The following is a 21081-nucleotide window of genomic DNA, read 5'->3' as shown; positions in this document are numbered from 1 at the left end:
ATTTTAAACTAATTTTGATTCAAAATTTGTGAAAAAATTACAGCATTAATTTATAGCTATATTTATAGCTTAATTTTATACATTATTATAGCTGTTTTATAGGTAGTTATAGCTATAATCGTAGCTATAATTTATAGGTATAATTGTAGCTATAAGTTTTTAACTGAGGGGAGCAACCGGGTAACTTACTCATAGATGCCGATAACTATTACCCTCCGAGCAGCACGGCAAAATGCCTGATTATTAGTGTCCTACGAATTACTGACTTTTGATGCGAAATTACTGAAAAACACGATTAAACTACAATTAATTAAGAAAATATCAGTAATGAAACTATAAAAAAAAGTTTTACATTAATTTTTCTCAACATGCATATCAAAAGCTTATGCAGGGGCACCTCACGAAATTCCACAAAATCTCACAGCAGATCTGTATAGTCGTTGGTTCAGCGATGGAACTTTTGTTTTCAAATCCTAAGTTCTTGGGGTGAATTAATGCTCTTCGTCCAACTTTTTTTATTTTTTTTATTTACTACTTTAATTTTTAATAAAGCGAAAAAAAATTGTCTGTTCTCTGTAAATGTCAATATAAGTTTGAAGGTGATACATCAATACAACCATTAAAAATATGAGACACAACTGTTTAATCATTTATTTTTCCCTCGTATTCCGATTATTCGACGGAAACCAACGAGAAGGTGGCAGTTTCTCCCATCGGGATAGGATTGTTAAGTACGATATGCAGTGTAATGGAAAGACAGTTGTATATTGATTATGTTTTAAATAAATCTTATTCAAAATGCAACTAACTTAACTAATGAAAGGAAAATAACTCGTGCATTAAATAATCGAAAAACGATATTTAAAGGTTACAAAATTCAAACAAAATATTTGAGACACTGTATACACAGAAAAATACAAGAAAGCTTATGCATATCCACTCATTTTATTTAAAATTTGTTTAAACTTTTGGTTTGGTCTCGTTCTCTTAGTAAAGTAATACCTGACATAACCTCAAAGCTTCCTGACAGTTGCATTCTAAAATATAAGAACGTAAAATATAAGCGCACAGGGTTATGTGAAAATAGGCGCTTGCATTCTTATTTTATTAATTTTAAATAATTTTTAAGCAGCCAGCAAGCACCGCTGGTTATGTGGGGATTGGCACTTGTGTTATTATTTCTTTAATCACAAATAAATAAAGTGACCAGTAAGCACCCTGGGTTGTGTGGGGATTGGCGCTTGCATTAGTATTTTATTTATTATAAATAATTAAATCGACTAGTAAACCCCTCAGGTTTCATGGGGATTGGCGCTTGCATTAGTATTTTATTTATTATAAATAATTGAATCTACTAGCAAGCCCCTCAGGTTGTGTGGGGATAGGTGCTTGCGTTATTATTTACAGTGAAATGAGTCCTCCCCTACACTTCTGCTGTAGCTCTGCCCTGATTGGCTTTTGACTGACACTTTTCCAACGGAAAAATTTGATAGCAGTTGGGGTATGCAAAGATCCTTTTTGCCAACACTTTGCGTTGCCTATTTGCGTTGCGCATCCATTTTTTTTGACCAATCAGAAACGCTTTCATCGCGCCGCCATGTCTGTCTGCGAATTTCGAAAGCTTTTAAGGGGGCTCCTACGACTACTGCTGAGGTCAAAGACAAACAAAAAATAAAGTTTTGTTTTTCAATAAACAAATGTGTCTGAAAATCATTACGATATTTTTAATAACGTATGAAGTGGGAAAAATGATATTTATGTGTGCAGTTTAACTTTGTACGAAAAACTAATTATTGTTTTGACCAGTCTAGTGCATACGAGGGTACACCACCAGACCAGACCACCTGTGTTGGTGTAGTATAGCGATGTAATAAATAGGTACATGGTATATATATGTCGTAAACAAGTACGTCTGCTACCCACGTGACCTCCTGACCTTTCGGACACTATTTATTTATTTCCATCACAAATATCTCGCTAAAATGGTCCTTTATCCACAATTTTTAATACAACATATAAAGGGGGAAGACTTCATTTACAGAACGTATATATTCGGTCTGCTGGGACTTTTAATTTAGGTTTATTATAAACGAAAACAAATTGTTTTTACCGCTGCCCCATAGAAACACGTGCTAGTAGTTACAACTTTGAGCCAGTGTGCCGAGATCGGGCTGAGTACCCGCGCACACTAGTGCGCAGCCGGCCTCTGATTGGCCGAGCGACTGCGCGTCGTTTGAACATCCAAAACTCAAAGACACAGCGCTCAAAGCCCGAACACATGAAACCCAAATGCCTAATCCCCAACGACCCAGTGCGCTTACTTGGCCGCACTTTTATTTTTTTTTTTAATAAAAAGAATCTCAAGCGGCTAATCCCAAACGACCCAGTGCGCTTACTTGGCCGCACTTTTATTTTATTTATTAATGAGAACAATCTCAAGCGGCTACTCTCCAACGACCCAGTGCGCTTACTTGGCCGCACTTTTATTTTATTTATTAATCAGAACAATCTCAAGCGGCAAATCCCCAACGACCCAGTGCGCTTACTTGGCCGCAATTTTATTTTTTTTTTTATAAAAAGAATCTCAAGCGGCTAATCCCAAACGACCCAGTGCGCTTACTTGGCCGCACTTTTATTTTATTTATTAATGAGAACAATCTCAAGCGGCTACTCTCCAACGACCCAGTGCGCTTACTTGGCCGCACTTTTATTTTATTTATTAATAAAAACAATCTCAAGTGGCTAATCCCCAACGACCCAGTGCGCTTACTTGGCCGCACTTTATTTTATTTATTGGTAAGGAAAATCTCGAGCGGCTACTCTCCAAAGACCCAGTGCGCTTACTTGGCCGCACTTTTATTTTATTTATTAATCAGAACAATCTCAAGCGGCAAATCCCCAACGACCCAGTGCGCTTACTTGGCCGCACTTTATTTTATTTATTGGTAAGGAAAATCTCAAGCGGCTAATCCCCAACGACCCAGTGCGCTTACTTGGCCGCACTTTTTTTTAATTATTGGTAAGGAAAATCTCAAGCGGCTAATCCCCAACGACCCAAAGCGCTTACTTGGCAGCACTTTTATTTTATTTATTAATAAAAACAATCTCAAGCGACTAGTCCCTAACGACCCAGTGCGCTTACTTGGCCGCACTTTTATTTATTTATTGGTAAGGGAAATCTCAAGCAGCTAATCCCCAACGACCCAAAGCGCTTACTTGGCCGCACTTTTATTTTATTTATTAATAAGAACAATCTCAAGCGGCTAATCCCCAACGACCCAGTGCGCTTACTTGGCCGCACTTTTATTTTATTTATTAATCAGAACAATCTTAAGCGGCTAATCCCCAACGACCCAGTGTGCTTACATGGCCGCACTTTTATTTTATTTATTAATAAGAACAATCTCAAGCGGCTAATCCCCAACGACCCAGTGCGCTTACTTGGCCGCACTTTTATTTTATTTATTAATAAGAACAATCTCAAGCGGCTAATCCCCAACGACCCAGTGCGCTTACTTAGCCGCACTTTTAATTTATTTATTAATAAAAACAATCTTAAGCGGCGAATCCCCAACAAGCCAAAGCGCTTACTTGGCTGCACTTTTATTTTTTTTATTAATAAGAACAATCTCAAGTCGCTAATCCCCAACGACCCAAAGCGCTTACTTGGCCGCACTTTAATTTTTTTTAATTATAAGTACAATCTCAAGCGGCTAATCCCCAACGACCCAAAGCGCTTACTTAGCGGCACTTTTATTTTATTTATTAATAAGAACAATCTCAAGCCGCTACTTCCCAACGATCCAGTGTGCTTACTTGGCCGCACTTTTATTTTATTTGTTAATAAAAACAATCTCAAGCGGCTAATCCCCAACGACCCAGTGAGCTTACTTGGCCGCACTTTTATTTTATTTATTAATAAGAACAATCTCAAGCGGCTAATCCCCGAAGACCCAGTGCGCTTACTTGGCCGCAATTTTATTTTATTTATTAATAAAAACAATCTTAAGCGGCTAATCCCCAACAACCCAAAGCGATTACTTGGCTGCACTTTTATTTTATTTATTAATGAGAACAATCTCAAGCGGCGAATCCCCAACGATCCAGTGCGCTTACTTGGCCGCACTTTTTTTGAATTATTGGTAAGGGAAATCTCAAGCGGCTAATCCCCAACGACCCAAAGCGCTTACTTGGCTGCACTTTTATTTTATTTATTAATGAGAACAATCTCAAGCGGCGAATCCCCAACGACCCAGTGCGCTTACTTGGCCGCACTTTATTTTATTTATTGGTAAGGAAAATCTCAAGCGGCTAATCCCCAACGACCCAGTGCGCTTACTTGGCCGCACTTTTTTTTAATTATTGGTAAGGAAAATCTCAAGCGACTAGTCCCCAACGACCCAGTGCGCTTACTTGGCCGCACTTTTATTTTATTTATTAATAAAAACAATCTCAAGTGGCTAATCCCCAACGACCCAGTGCGCTTACTTGGCCGCACTTTTTTTTATTTATTGGTAAGAAAAATCTCAAGCGGCTAATCCCCAACGACCCAAAGCGATTACTTGGCCGAACTTTTATTTTATTTATTAATAAGAACACTCTCAAGCGGCTAGTCCCCAACGACCCAGTGCACTTACTTGGCCGCACTTTTATTTTATTTATTAATAAAAACAATCTCAAGTGGCTAATCCCCAACGACCCAGTGCGCTTACTTGGCCGCACTTTATTTTATTTATTCGTAAGGAAAATCTCAAGCGGCTAATCCCCAACGACCCAGTGCCCTTACTTGGCCGAACTTTTATTTTATTTATTAATAAAAACAATCTCAAGTGGCTAATCTCAAACGACCTAGTGCGCTTACTTGGCCGCACTTTTTTTTATTTATTGGTAAGAAAAATCTCAAGCGGCTAATCCCCAACGACCAAAAGCGATTACTTGGCCGCACTTTTATTTTTTTTTTTAATAAGAACACTCTCAAGCGGCTAGTCCCCAACGACCCAGTGCGCTTACTTGGCCGCACTTTTATTTTATTTATTAATAAAAAGAATCTCTAGTGGCTAATCCCCAACGACCCAGTGCGCTTACTTGGCCGCACTTTTATTTTATTTATTAATAAAAACAATCTCAAGCGACTAGTCCCCAACGTCCCAGTGCGCTTACTTGGCCGAACTATTATTTTATTTATTAATAAAAAAAATCTCAAGTGGCTAATCCCCAACGACCCAGTGCGCTTACTTGGCCGCACTTTTTTTTATTTATTGGTAAGAAAAATCTCAAGCGGCTAATCCCCAACGACCTAAAGCGATTACTTGGCCGCACTTTTAGTTTATTTATTAATAAAAACAATCTTAAGCGGCAAATCCCCAACAAGCCAAAGCGCTTACTTGGCTGCACTTTTATTTTTTTTATTAATAAGAACAATCTCAAGCGGCTAATCCCCAACGACCCAAAGCGCTTACTTGGCCGCACTTTAATTTTTTTTAATAATAAGTACAATCTCAAGCGGCTAATCCCCAACGACCCAAAGCGCTTACTTGGCGGCACTTTTATTTTATTTATTAATAAGAACAATCTCAAGCCGCTACTTCCCAACGATCCAGTGCGCTTACTTGGCCGCACTTTCATTTTATTTGTTAATAAAAACAATCTCAAGCGGCTAATCCCCAACGACCCAGTGAGCTTACTTGGCCGCACTTTTATTTTATTTATTAATAAGAACAATCTCAAGCGGCTAATCCCCGAAGACCCATTGCGCTTACTTGGCCGCAATTTTATTTTATTTATTAATAAAAACAATCTTAAGCGGCTAATCCCCAACGACCCAAAGCGATTACTTGGCTGCACATTTATTTTATTTATTAATGAAAACAATCTCAAGCGGCGAATCTCCAACGACCCAGTGCGCTTACTTGGCCGCACTTTTTTTTAATTATTGGTAAGGGAAATCTCAAGCGGCTAATCCCCAACGACCCAAAGCGCTTACTTGGCTGCACTTTTATTTTATTTATTAATGAGAACAATCTCAAGCGGCGAATCCCCAACGACCCAGTGCGCTTACTTGGCCGCACTTTATTTTATTTATTGGTAAGGAAAATCTCAAGCGGCTAATCCCCAACGACCCAGTGCGCTTACTTGGCCGCACTTTTTTTTAATTATTGGTAAGGAAAATCTCAAGCGACTAGTCCCCAACGACCCAGTGCTCTTACTTGGCCGCACTTTTATTTTATTTATTAATGAGAACAATCTCAAGCGGCAAATCCCCAACGACCCAGTGCGCTTACTTGGCCGCACTTTTATTTTTTTTTTTATAAAAAGAATCTCAAGCGGCTCATCCCAAACGACCCAGTGCGCTTACTTGGCCGCACTTTTATTTTATTTATTAATGAGAACAATCTCAAGCGGCTACTCTCCAACGACCTAGTGCGCTTACTTGGCCGCACTTTTATTTTATTTATTAATCAGAACAATCTCAAGCGGCAAATCCCCAACGACCCAGTGCGCTTACTTGGCCACACTTTATTTTATTTATTGGTAAGGAAAATCTCAAGCGGCTAATCCCCAACGACCCAGTGCGCTTACTTGGCCGCACTTTTTTTTAATTATTGGTAAGGAAAATCTCAAGCGGCTAATCCCCAACGACCCAAAGCGCTTACTTGGCAGCACTTTTATTTTATTTATTAATAAAAACAATCTCAAGCGACTAGTCCCCAACGACCCAGTGCGCTTACTTGGCCGCACTTTTATTTTATTTATTAATCAGAACAATCTCAAGCGGCAAATCCCCAACGACCCAGTGCGCTTACTTGGCCACACTTTATTTTATTTATTGGTAAGGAAAATCTCAAGCGGCAAATCCCCAACGACCCAGTGCGCTTACTTGGCCACACTTTATTTTATTTATTGGTAAGGAAAATCTCAAGCGGCTAATCCCCAACGACCCAGTGCGCTTACTTGGCCGCACTTTTTTTTAATTATTGGTAAGGAAAATCTCAAGCGGCTCATCCCCAACGACCCAGTGCGCTTACTTGGCCGCACTTTTATTTTATTTATTAATCAGAACAATCTTAAGCGGCTAATCCCCAACGACCCAGTGTGCTTACTTGGCTTCACTTTTATTTTATTTATTAATAAGAACAATCTCAAGCGGCTAATCCCCAACGACCCAGTGCGCTTACTTGGCCGCACTTTTATTTTATTTATTAATAAGAACAATCTCAAGCGGCTAATCTCCAACGACCCAGTGCGCTTACTTAGCCGCACTTTTATTTTATTTATTAATAAAAACAATCTTAAGCAGCAAATCCCCAACAAGCCAAAGCGCTTACTTGGCTGCACTTTTATTTTTTTTATTAATAAGAACAATCTCAAGCGGCTAATCCCCAACGACCCAAAGCGCTTACTTGGCCGCACTTTAATTTTTTTTAATAATAAGTACAATCTCAAGCGGCTAATCCCCAACGACCCAAAGCGCTTACTTGGCGGCACTTTTATTTTATTTATTAATAAGAACAATCTCAAGCCGCTACTTCCCAACGATCCAGTGCGCTTACTTGGCCGCACTTTCATTTTATTTGTTAATAAAAACAATCTCAAGCGGCTAATCCCCAACGACCCAGTGAGCTTTTTTGGCCGCACTTTTATTTTATTTATTAATAAGAACAATCTCAAGCGGCTAATCCCCGAAGACCCAGTGCGCTTACTTGGCCGCAATTTTATTTTATTTATTAATGAGAACAATCTCAAGCGGCGAATCCCCAACGACCCAGTGCGCTTACTTGGCCGCACTTTATTTTATTTATTGGTAAGAAAAATCTCAAGCGGCTAATCCCCAACGACCCAGTGCGCTTACTTGGCCGCACTTTTTTTTAATTATTGGTAAGGAAAATCTCAAGCGACTAGTCCCCAACGACCCAGTGCGCTTACTTGGCCGCACTTTTATTTTATTTATTAATAAAAACAATCTCAAGTGGCTAATCCCCAACGACCCAGTGCGCTTACTTGGCCGCACTTTATTTTATTTATTGGTAAGGAAAATCTCAAGCGGCTAGTCCCAACGACCCAGTGCCCTTACTTGGCCGCACTTTTATTTTATTTATTAATAAAAACAATCTCAAGTGGCTAATCCCAAACGACCTGATGCGCTTACTTGGCCGCACTTTTTTTATTTATTGGTAAGAAAAATCTCAAGCGGCTAATCCCCAACGACCAAAAGCGATTACTTGGCCACACTTTTATTTTTTTTTTTTATAAGAACACTCTCAAGCGGCTAGTCCCTAACGACCCAGTGCGCTTACTTGGCCGCACTTTTATTTTATTTATTAATAAAAACAATCTCAAGTGGCTAATCCCCAACGACCCAGTGCGCTTACTTGGCCGCACTTTTATTTTATTTATTAATAAAAACAATCTCAAGCGACTAGTCCCCAACGACCCAGTGCGCTTACTTGGCCGAACTATTATTTTATTTATTAATAAAAAAAATCTCAAGTGGCTAATCCCCAACGACCCAGTGCGCTTACTTGGCCGCACTTTTTTTTATTTATTGGTAAGAAAAATCTCAAGCGGCTAATCCCAGACGACCTAAAGCGATTACTTGGCCGCACTTTTATTTTATTTTTATAATAAGAACACTCTCAAGCGGCTAGTCCCCAACGACCCAGTGCGCTTACTTGGCCGCACTTTTATTTTATTTATTAATAAAAACAATCTCAAGTGGCTAATCCCTAACGACCCAGTGCGCTTACTTGGCCGCACTTTATTTTATTTGTTGGTAAGGAAAATCTCAAGCGGCTAATCCCCAACGACCCAGTGCGCTTACTTGGCCGCACTTTTTTTTAATTATTGGTAAGGAAAATCTCAAGTGGCTAATCCCCAACGTCCCAAAGCGCTTATTTTAAAGCACTTTTATTTTATTTATTAATAAAAACAATCTCAAGCGACTAGTCCCCAACGACCCAGTGCGCTTACTTGGCCGCACTTTTATTTTATTTATTAATAAAAACAATCTCAAGCGGCTAATCCCCAACGACCCAAAGCGCTTACTTGGCCGCACTTTTATTTTATTTATTAATAAGAACACTCTCAAGCAGCTTGTCCCCAACGACCCAGTGCGCTTACTTGGCCGCACTTTTATTTTATTTATTAATAAAAACAATCTCAAGTGGCTTATCCCCAACGACCCAGTGCGCTTACTTGGCCGCACTTTTATTTTATTTATTAAAAAAACAATCTTAAGCGGCTGATCCCCAACAACCCAAAGCGCTTACTTGGCTGCACTTTTATTTTTTTTATTGATAAGAACAATCTCAAGCAGCTAATTCCCAACGACCCAAAGCGCTTACTTGGCTGCACTTTAATTTTTTTTAATAATAAGTACAATCTCAAGCGACTAATCCCAAACGACCCAAAGTGCTGACTTGGCCGCACTTTTATTTTATTTATTAATAACAACAATCTTAAGCGGCTACTTCCCAACGATCCAGTGCGCTTACTTGGCCGCACTTTCATTTTATTTGTTAATAAAAACAATCTCAAGCGGCTAATCCCCAACGACCCAGTGCGCTTACTTGGCCGCACTTTTATTTTATTTATAAATAAGAACAATCTCAAGCGGCTAATCCCCAACGACCCAGTGCGCTTACTTGGCCGCACTTTTATTTTATTTACTAATAAAAACAATCTTAAGCGGCTAAGCCCCCACGACCCAAAGCGCTTACTTGGCTGCACTTTTATTTTTTTTATTAATAAGAACAATCTCAAGCGGCTTATCCCCAACGACCCAGTGCGCTTACTTGGCCGCACTTTTATTTTATTTATTAATCAGAACAATCTCAAGCGGCTAATCCCCAACGACCCAGAGCGCTTTCTTCGCCACATTTTTATTTTATTTATTAATAAGAACAATTTCAAGCGGCTAATCCCCAATGACTCAGTGCACTTACTTGGCCGCACTTTTATTTTATTTATTAATAAGAACAATCTCAAGCGGCTGATCCCCAACAACCCAAAGCGCTTACTTGGCTGCACTTTTATTTTTTTTATTGATAAGAACAATCTCAAGCAGCTAATTCCCAACGACCCAAAGCGCTTACTTGGCTGCACTTTAATTTTTTTTAATAATAAGTACAATCTCAAGCGACTAATCTCAAACGACCCAAAGTGCTGACTTGGCCGCACTTTTATTTTATTTATTAATAAGAACAATCTTAAGCGGCTACTTCCCAACGATCCAGTGCGCTTACTTGGCCGCACTTTCATTTTATTTGTTAATAAAAACAATCTCAAGCGGCTAATCCCCAACGACCCAGTGCGCTTACTTGGCCGCACTTTTATTTTATTTATAAATAAGAACAATCTCAAGCGGCTAATCCCCAACGACCCAGTGCGCTTACTTGGCCGCACTTTTATTTTATTTACTAATAAAAACAATCTTAAGCGGCTAAGCCCCCACGACCCAAAGCGCTTACTTGGCTGCACTTTTATTTTTTTTATTAATAAGAACAATCTCAAGCGGCTTATCCCCAACGACCCAGTGCGCTTACTTGGCCGCACTTTTATTTTATTTATTAATCAGAACAATCTCAAGCGGCTAATCCCCAACGACCCAGTGCGCTTTCTTCGCCACATTTTTATTTTATTTATTAATAAGAACAATTTTAAGCGGCTAATCCCCAATGACTCAGTGCACTTACTTGGCCGCACTTTTATTTTATTTATTAATAAGAACAATCTCAAGCGGCTACTTCCCAACGACCCAGTGCACTTACTTGGCCGCACTTTTATTTTATTTAAAAATGAGAACAATCTCAAGCGTCAAATCCCCAACGACCCAGTGCGCTTACTTGGCCGCACTTTATTTTATTTATTGGTAAGAAAAATCTCAAGCGGCTAATCCCCAACGACCCAGTGCGCTTACTTGGCCGCACTTTTTTTTAATTATTGGTAAGGAAAATCTCAAGCGGCTAATCTCCAACGACCCAGTGCGCTTACTTAGCCGCAATTTTATTTTATTTATTAATAAAAACAATCTTAAGCGGCTAATCCCCAACGACCCAAAGCGATTACTTGGCTGCACATTTATTTTATTTATTAATGAAATCAATCTCAAGCGGCGAATCTCCAACGAACCAGTGCGCTTACTTGGCCGCACTTTTTTTTAATTATTGGTAAGGGAAATCTCAAGCGGCTAATCCCCAACGACCCAAAGCGCTTACTTGGCTGCACTTTTATTTTATTTATTAATGAGAACAATCTCAAGCGGCGAATCCCCAACGACCCAGTGCGCTTACTTGGCCGCACTTTATTTTATTTATTGGTAAGGAAAATCTCAAGCGGCTAATCCCCAACGACCCAGTGCGCTTACTTGGCCGCACTTTTTTTTAATTATTGGTACGGAAAATCTCAAGCGACTAGTCCCCAACGACTCAGTGCTCTTACTTGGCCGCACTTTTATTTTATTTATTAATAAAAACAATCTCAAGTGGCTAATCCCCAACGACCCAGTGCGCTTACTTGGCCGCACTTTTATTTTATTATTAATGAGAACAATATCAAGCAGCTACTCTCCAACGACCCAGTGCGCTTACTTGGTCGCACTTTTATTTTATTTATTAATCAGAACAATCTCAAGCGGCAAATCCCCAACGACCCAGTGCGCTTACTTGGCCGCACTTTTATTTTTTTTTTTATAAAAAGAATCTCAAGCGGCTCATGCCAAACGACCCAGTGCGCTTACTTGGCCGCACTTTTATTTTATTTATTAATGAGAACAATCTCAAGCGGCTACTCTCCAACGACCTAGTGCGCTTACTTGGCCGCACTTTTATTTTATTTATTAATCAGAACAATCTCAAGCGGCAAATCCCCAACGACCCAGTGCGCTTACTTGGCCACACTTTATTTTATTTATTGGTAAGGAAAATCTCAAGCGGCTAATCCCCAACGACCCAGTGCGCTTACTTGGCCGCACTTTTTTTTAATTATTGGTAAGGAAAATCTCAAGCGGCTAATCCCCAACGACCCAAAGCGCTTACTTGGCAGCACTTTTATTTTATTTATTAATAAAAACAATCTCAAGCGACTAGTCCCCAACGACCCAGTGCGCTTACTTGGCCGCACTTTTATTTTATTTATTAATCAGAACAATCTCAAGCGGCAAATCCCCAACGACCCAGTGCGCTTACTTGGCCACACTTTATTTTATTTATTGGTAAGGAAAATCTCAAGCGGCAAATCCCCAACGACCCAGTGCGCTTACTTGGCCACACTTTATTTTATTAATTGGTAAGGAAAATCTCAAGCGGCTAATCCCCAACGACCCAGTGCGCTTACTTGGCCGCACTTTTTTTTAATTATTGGTAAGGAAAATCTCAAGCGGCTAATCCCCAACGACCCAGTGCGCTTACTTGGCCGCACTTTTATTTTATTTATTAATCAGAACAATCTTAAGCGGCTAATCCCCAACGACCCAGTGTGCTTACTTGGCTTCACTTTTATTTTATTTATTAATAAGAACAATCTCAAGCGGCTAATCCCCAACGACCCAGTGCGCTTACTTGGCCGCACTTTTATTTTATTTATTAATAAGAACAATCTCAAGCGGCTAATCTCCAACGACCCAGTGCGCTTACTTAGCCGCACTTTTATTTTATTTATTAATAAAAACAATCTTAAGCAGCAAATCCCCAACAAGCCAAAGCACTTACTTGGCTGCACTTTTATTTTTTTTATTAATAAGAACAATCTCAAGCGGCTAATCCCCAACGACCCAAAGCGCTTACTTGGCCGCACTTTAATTTTTTTTAATAATAAGTACAATCTCAAGCGGCTAATCCCCAACGACCCAAAGCGCTTACTTGGCGGCACTTTTATTTTATTTATTAATAAGAACAATCTCAAGCCGCTACTTCCCAACGATCCAGTGCGCTTACTTGGCCGCACTTTCATTTTATTTGTTAATAAAAACAATCTTAAGCGGCTGATCCCCAACGACCCAGTGAGCTTTTTTGGCCGCACTTTTATTTTATTTATTAATAAGAACAATCTCAAGCGGCTAATCCCCGAAGACCCAGTGCGCTTACTTGGCCGCAATTTTATTTTATTTATTAATGAGAACAATCTCAAGCGGCGAATCCCCAACGACCCAGTGCGCTTACTTGGCCGCACTTTATTTTATTTATTGGTAAGAAAAATCTCAAGCGGCTAATCCCCAACGACCCAGTGCGCTTACTTGGCCGCACTTTTTTTTAATTATTGTTAAGGAAAATCTCAAGCGACTAGTCCCCAACGACCCAGTGCGCTTACTTGGCCGCACTTTTATTTTATTTATTAATAAAAACAATCTCAAGTGGCTAATCCCCAACGACCCAGTGCGCTTACTTGGCCGCACTTTATTTTATTTATTGGTAAGGAAAATCTCAAGCGGCTAGTCCCAACGACCCAGTGCCCTTACTTGGCCGCACTTTTATTTTATTTATTAATAAAAACAATCTCAAGTGGCCAATCCCAAACGACCTGATGCGCTTACTTGGCCGCACTTTTTTTATTTATTGGTAAGAAAAATCTCAAGCGGCTAATCCCCAACGACCAAAAGCGATTACTTGGCCACACTTTTATTTTTTTTTTTTATAAGAACACTCTCAAGCGGCTAGTCCTCAACGACCCAGTGCGCTTACTTGGCCGCACTTTTATTTTATTTATTAATAAAAACAATCTCAAGTGGCTAATCCCCAACGACCCAGTGCGCTTACTTGGCCGCACTTTTATTTTATTTATTAATAAAAACAATCTCAAGCGACTAGTCCCTAACGACCCAGTGCGCTTACTTGGCCGAACTATTATTTTATTTATTAATAAAAAAAATCTCAAGTGGCTAATCCCCAACGACCCAGTGCGCTTACTTGGCCGCACTTTTTTTTATTTATTGGTAAGAAAAATCTCAAGCGGCTAATCCCAGACGACCTAAAGCGATTACTTGGCCGCACTTTTATTTTATTTATTAATAAGAACACTCTCAAGCGGCTAGTCCCCAACGACCCAGTGCGCTTACTTGGCCGCACTTTTATTGTATTTATTAATAAAAACAATCTCAAGTGGCTAATCCCTAACGACCCAGTGCGCTTACTTGGCCGCACTTTATTTTATTTGTTGGTAAGGAAAATCTCAAGCGGCTAATCCCCAACGACCCAGTGCGCTTACTTGGCCGCACTTTTTTTTAATTATTGGTAAGGAAAATCTCAAGTGGCTAATCCCCAACGACCCAAAGCGCTTATTTTAAAGCACTTTTATTTTATTTATTAATAAAAACAATCTCAAGCGACTAGTCCCCAACGACCCAGTGCGCTTACTTGGCCGCACTTTTATTTTATTTATTAATAAAAACAATCTCAAGCGGCTAATCCCCAACGACCCAAAGCGCTTACTTGGCCGCACTTTTATTTTATTTATTAATAAGAACACTCTCAAGCAGCTTGTCCCCAACGACCCAGTGCGCTTACTTGGCCGCACTTTTATTTTATTTATTAATAAAAACAATCTCAAGTGGCTAATCCCCAACGACCCAGTGCGCTTACTTGGCCGCACTTTTATTTTATTTATTAATAAAAACAATCTTAAGCGGCTGATCCCCAACAACCCAAAGCGCTTACTTGGCTGCACTTTTATTTTTTTTATTGATAAGAACAATCTCAAGCAGCTAATTCCCAACGACCCAAAGCGCTTACTTGGCTGCACTTTAATTTTTTTTAATAATAAGTACAATCTCAAGCGACTAATCCCAAACGACCCAAAGTGCTGACTTGGCCGCACTTTTATTTTATTTATTAATAAGAACAATCTTAAGCGGCTACTTCCCAACGATCCAGTGCGCTTACTTGGCCGCACTTTCATTTTATTTGTTAATAAAAACAATCTCAAGCGGCTAATCCCCAACGACCCAGTGCGCTTACTTGGCCGCACTTTTATTTTATTTATAAATAAGAACAATCTCAAGCGGCTAATCCCCAACGACCCAGTGCGCTTACTTGGCCGCACTTTTATTTTATTTACTAATAAAAACAATCTCAAGTGGCTAATCCCCAACGACCCAGTGCGCTTACTTGGCCGCACTTTTATTTTATTTATTAATGAGAACAATATCAAGCAGCTACTCTCCAACGACCCAGTGCGCTTACTTGGTCGCACTTTTATTTTATTTATTAATCAGAACAATCTCAAGCGGCAAATCCCCAACGACCCAGTGCGCTTACTTGGCCGCACTTTTATTTTTTTTTTTATAAAAAGAATCTCAAGCGGCTCATGCCAAACGACCCAGTGCGCTTACTTGGCCGCACTTTTATTTTATTTATTAATGAGAACAATCTCAAGCGGCTACTCTCCAACGACCTAGTGCACTTACTTGGCCACACTTTTATTTTATTTATTAATCAGAACAATCTCAAGCGGCAAATCCCCAACGACCCAGTGCGCTTACTTGGCCACACTTTATTTTATTTATTGGTAAGGAAAATCTCAAGCGGCTAATCCCCAACGACCCAGTGCGCTTACTTGGCCGCACTTTTTTTTAATTATTGGTAAGGAAAATCTCAAGCGGCTAATCCCCAACGACCCAAAGCGCTTACTTGGCAGCACTTTTATTTTATTTATTAATAAAAACAATCTCAAGCGACTAGTCCCCAACGACCCAGTGCGCTTACTTGGCCGCACTTTTATTTTATTTATTAATCAGAACAATCTCAAGCGGCAAATCCCCAACGACCCAGTGCGCTTACTTGGCCACACTTTATTTTATTTATTGGTAAGGAAAATCTCAAGCGGCAAATCCCCAACGACCCAGTGCGCTTACTTGGCCACACTTTATTTTATTAATTGGTAAGGAAAATCTCAAGCGGCTAATCCCCAACGACCCAGTGCGCTTACTTGGCCGCACTTTTTTTTAATTATTGGTAAGGAAAATCTCAAGCGGCTAATCCCCAACGACCCAGTGCGCTTACTTGGCCGCACTTTTATTTTATTTATTAATCAGAACAATCTTAAGCGGCTAATCCCCAACGACCCAGTGTGCTTACTTGGCTTCACTTTTATTTTATTTATTAATAAGAACAATCTCAAGCGGCTAATCCCCAACGACCCAGTGCGCTTACTTGGCCGCACTTTTATTTTATTTATTAATAAGAACAATCTCAAGCGGCTAATCTCCAACGACCCAGTGCGCTTACTTAGCCGCACTTTTATTTTATTTATTAATAAAAACAATCTTAAGCAGCAAATCCCCAACAAGCCAAAGCGCTTACTTGGCTGCACTTTTATTTTTTTTATTAATAAGAACAATCTCAAGCGGCTAATCCCCAACGACCCAAAGCGCTTACTTGGCCGCACTTTAATTTTTTTTAATAATAAGTACAATCTCAAGCGGCTAATCCCCAACGACCCAAAGCGCTTACTTGGCGGCACTTTTATTTTATTTATTAATAAGAACAATCTCAAGCCGCTACTTCCCAACGATCCAGTGCGCTTACTTGGCCGCACTTTCATTTTATTTGTTAATAAAAACAATCTCAAGCGGCTGATCCCCAACGACCCAGTGAGCTTTTTTGGCCGCACTTTTATTTTATTTATTAATAAGAACAATCTCAAGCGGCTAATCCCCGAAGACCCAGTGCGCTTACTTGGCCGCAATTTTATTTTATTTATTAATGAGAACAATCTCAAGCGGCGAATCCCCAACGACCCAGTGCGCTTACTTGGCCGCACTTTATTTTATTTATTGGTAAGAAAAATCTCAAGCGGCTAATCCCCAACGACCCAGTGCGCTTACTTGGCCGCACTTTTTTTTAATTATTGTTAAGGAAAATCTCAAGCGACTAGTCCCCAACGACCCAGTGCGCTTACTTGGCCGCACTTTTATTTTATTTATTAATAAAAACAATCTCAAGTGGCTAATCCCCAACGACCCAGTGCGCTTACTTGGCCGCACTTTATTTTATTTATTGGTAAGGAAAATCTCAAGCGGCTAGTCCCAACGACCCAGTGCCCTTACTTGGCCGCACTTTTATTTTATTTATTAATAAAAACAATCTCAAGTGGCCAATCCCAAACGACCTGATGCGCTTACTTGGCCGCACTTTTTTTATTTATTGGTAAGAAAAATCTCAAGCGGCTAATCCCCAACGACCAAAAGCGATTACTTGGCCACACTTTTATTTTTTTTTTTTATAAGAACACTCTCAAGCGGCTAGTCCTCAACGACCCAGTGCGCTTACTTGGCCGCACTTTTATTTTATTTATTAATAAAAACAATCTCAAGTGGCTAATCCCCAACGACCCAGTGCGCTTACTTGGCCGCACTTTTATTTTATTTATTAATAAAAACAATCTCAAGCGACTAGTCCCCAACGACCCAGTGCGCTTACTTGGCCGAACTATTATTTTATTTATTAATAAAAAAAATCTCAAGTGGCTAATCCCCAACGACCCAGTGCGCTTACTTGGCCGCACTTTTTTTTATTTATTGGTAAGAAAAATCTCAAGCGGCTAATCCCAGACGACCTAAAGCGATTACTTGGCCGCACTTTTATTTTATTTATTAATAAGAACACTCTCAAGCGGCTAGTCCCCAACGACCCAGTGCGCTTACTTGGCCGCACTTTTATTGTATTTATTAATAAAAACAATCTCAAGTGGCTAATCCCTAACGACCCAGTGCGCTTACTTGGCCGCACTTTATTTTATTTGTTGGTAAGGAAAATCTCAAGCGGCTAATCCCCAACGACCCAGTGCGCTTACTTGGCCGCACTTTTTTTTAATTATTGGTAAGGAAAATCTCAAGTGGCTAATCCCCAACGACCCAAAGCGCTTATTTTAAAGCACTTTTATTTTATTTATTAATAAAAACAATCTCAAGCGACTAGTCCCCAACGACCCAGTGCGCTTACTTGGCCGCACTTTTATTTTATTTATTAATAAAAACAATCTCAAGCGGCTAATCCCCAACGACCCAAAGCGCTTACTTGGCCGCACTTTTATTTTATTTATTAATAAGAACACTCTCAAGCAGCTTGTCCCCAACGACCCAGTGCGCTTACTTGGCCGCACTTTTATTTTATTTATTAATAAAAACAATCTCAAGTGGCTAATCCCCAACGACCCAGTGCGCTTACTTGGCCGCACTTTTATTTTATTTATTAATAAAAACAATCTTAAGCGGCTGATCCCCAACAACCCAAAGCGCTTACTTGGCTGCACTTTTATTTTTTTTATTGATAAGAACAATCTCAAGCAGCTAATTCCCAACGACCCAAAGCGCTTACTTGGCTGCACTTTAATTTTTTTTAATAATAAGTACAATCTCAAGCGACTAATCCCAAACGACCCAAAGTGCTGACTTGGCCGCACTTTTATTTTATTTATTAATAAGAACAATCTTAAGCGGCTACTTCCCAACGATCCAGTGCGCTTACTTGGCCGCACTTTCATTTTATTTGTTAATAAAAACAATCTTAAGCGGCTAATCCCCAACGACCCAGTGCGCTTACTTGGCCGCACTTTTATTTTATTTATAAATAAGAACAATCTCAAGCGGCTAATCCCCAACGACCCAGTGCGCTTACTTGGCCGCACTTTTATTTTATTTACTAATAAAAACAATCTTAAGCGGCTAAGCCCCCACGACCCAAAGCGCTTACTTGGCTGCACTTTTATTTTTTTTATTAATAAGAACAATCTCAAGCGGCTTATCCCCAACGACCCAGTGCGCTTACTTGGCCGCACTTTTATTTTATTTATTAATCAGAACAATCTCAAGCGGCTAATCCCCAACGACCCAGTGCGCTTTCTTCGCCACATTTTTATTTTATTTATTAATAAGAACAATTTCAAGCGGCTAATCCCCAATGACTCAGTGCACTTACTTGGCCGCACTTTTATTTTATTTATTAATAAGAACAATCTCAAGCGGCTACTTCCCAACGACCCAGTGCACTTACTTGGCCGCACTTTTATTTTATTTAAAAATGAGAACAATCTCAAGCGTCAAATCCCCAACGACCCAGTGCGCTTACTTGGCCGCACTTTATTTTATTTATTGGTAAGAAAAATCTCAAGCGGCTAATCCCCAACGACCCAGTGCGCTTACTTGGCCGCACTTTTTTTTAATTATTGGTAAGGAAAATCTCAAGCGGCTAATCCCCAACGACCCAAAGCGCTTACTTGGCCGCACTTTTATTTTATTTATAAATGAGAACAATCTTAAGCGGCTACTCTCCAACGACCCAGTGCGCTTACTTGGCCGCACTTTATTTTATTTATTGGTAAAAAAAATCCCAAGCGGCTAATCCCCAACGACCTAGTGCGCTTACTTGGCCGCACTTTTTTTCAATTATTGGTAAGGAAAATCTCAAGCGACTAGTCCCCAACGACCCAGTGCGCTTACTTGGCCGCACTTTTATTTTATTTATTAATAAAAACAATCTCAAGTCGCTAATCCCCATCGACCCAGTGCGCTTACTTGGCCGCACTTTTATTTTTTTTTTTATAAAAAGAATCTCAAGCGGCTTATCCCAAACGACCCAGTGCGCTTACTTGGCCGCACTTTTATTTTATTTTTTAATCAGAACAATCTTAAGCGGCAAATCCCCAACGACCCAGTGCGCTTACTTGGCCGCAGTTTATTTTATTTATTGGTAAGGAAAATCTCAAGCGGCTAATCCCCAACGACCCAGTGCGCTTACTTGGCCGCACTTTTTTTTAATTATTGGTAAGGAAAATCTCAAGCGGCTAATCCTCAACGACCCAGTGCGCTTACTTGGCCGCACTTTTATTTTTTTTTTTATAAAAAGAATCTCAAGCGGCTAATCCCAAACGACCCAGTGCGCTTACTTGGCCGCACTTTTATTTTATTTATTAATGAGAACAATCTCAAGCGGCTACTCTCCAACGACCTAGTGCGCTTACTTGGCCGCACTTTTATTTTATTTATTAATCAGAACAATCTCAAGCGGCAAATCCCCAACGACCCAGTGCGCTTACTTGGCCGCACTTTATTTCATTTATTGGTAAGGAAAATCTCAAGCGGCTAATCCCCAATGACCCAAAGCGCTTACTTGGCGGCACTTTTATTTTATTTATTAATAAGAACAATCTCAAGCGGCTAATCCCCGAAGACCCATTGCGCTTACTTGGCCGCAATTTTATTTTATTTATTAATAAGAACAATCTTAAGCGGCTAATCCCCAACGACCCAAAGCGATTACTTGGATGCACTTCTATTTTATTTATTAATGAAAACAATCTCAAGCGGCGAATCTCCAACGACCCAGTGCGCTTACTTGGCCGCACTTTTTTTTAATTATTGGTAAGGGAAATCTCAAGCGGCTAATCCCCAACGACCCAAAGCGCTTACTTGGCTGCACTTTTATTTTATTTATTAATGAGAACAATCTCAAGCGGCGAATCCTCAACGACCCAGTGCGCTTACTTGGCCGCACTTTATTTTATTTATTGGTAAGGAAAATCTCAAGCGGCTAATCCCCAACGACCCAGTGCGCTTACTTGGCCGCACTTTTTTTTAATTATTGGTAAGGAAAATCTCAAGCGACTAGTCCCCAACGACCCAGTGCTCTTACTTGGCCGCACTTTTATTTTATTTATTAATAAAAACAATCTCAAGTGGCTAATTCCCAACGACCCAGTGCGCTTACTTGGCCGCACTTTTATTTTATTTATTAATGAGAACAATCTCAAGCAGCTACTCTCCAACGACCCAGTGCGCTTACTTGGCCGCACTTTTATTTTATTTATTAATCAGAACAATCTCAAAAGGCAAATCCCCAACGACCCAGTGCGCTTACTTGGCCGCACTTTAATTTTTTTTTTTATAAAAAGAATCTCAAGCGGCTAATCCCAAACGACCCAGTGCGCTTACTTGGCCGCATTTTTATTTTATTTATTAATGAGAACAATCTCAAGCGGCTACTCTCCAACGACCTAGTGCGCTTACTTGGCCGCACTTTTATTTTATTTATTAATCAGAACAATCTCAAGCGGCAAATCCCCAACGACCCAGTGCGCTTTCTTGGCCGCACTTTA

The sequence above is a fragment of the Copidosoma floridanum genome, unplaced genomic scaffold (assembly GCF_036245765.1).
Source record: "Copidosoma floridanum isolate Cflo_tuat_1 unplaced genomic scaffold, Cflo_Japanese_pri ptg000016l, whole genome shotgun sequence".
In the NCBI taxonomy this organism is placed as follows: domain Eukaryota; kingdom Metazoa; phylum Arthropoda; class Insecta; order Hymenoptera; family Encyrtidae; genus Copidosoma; species Copidosoma floridanum.
Note: the sequence above shows the minus strand (reverse complement) of the source record.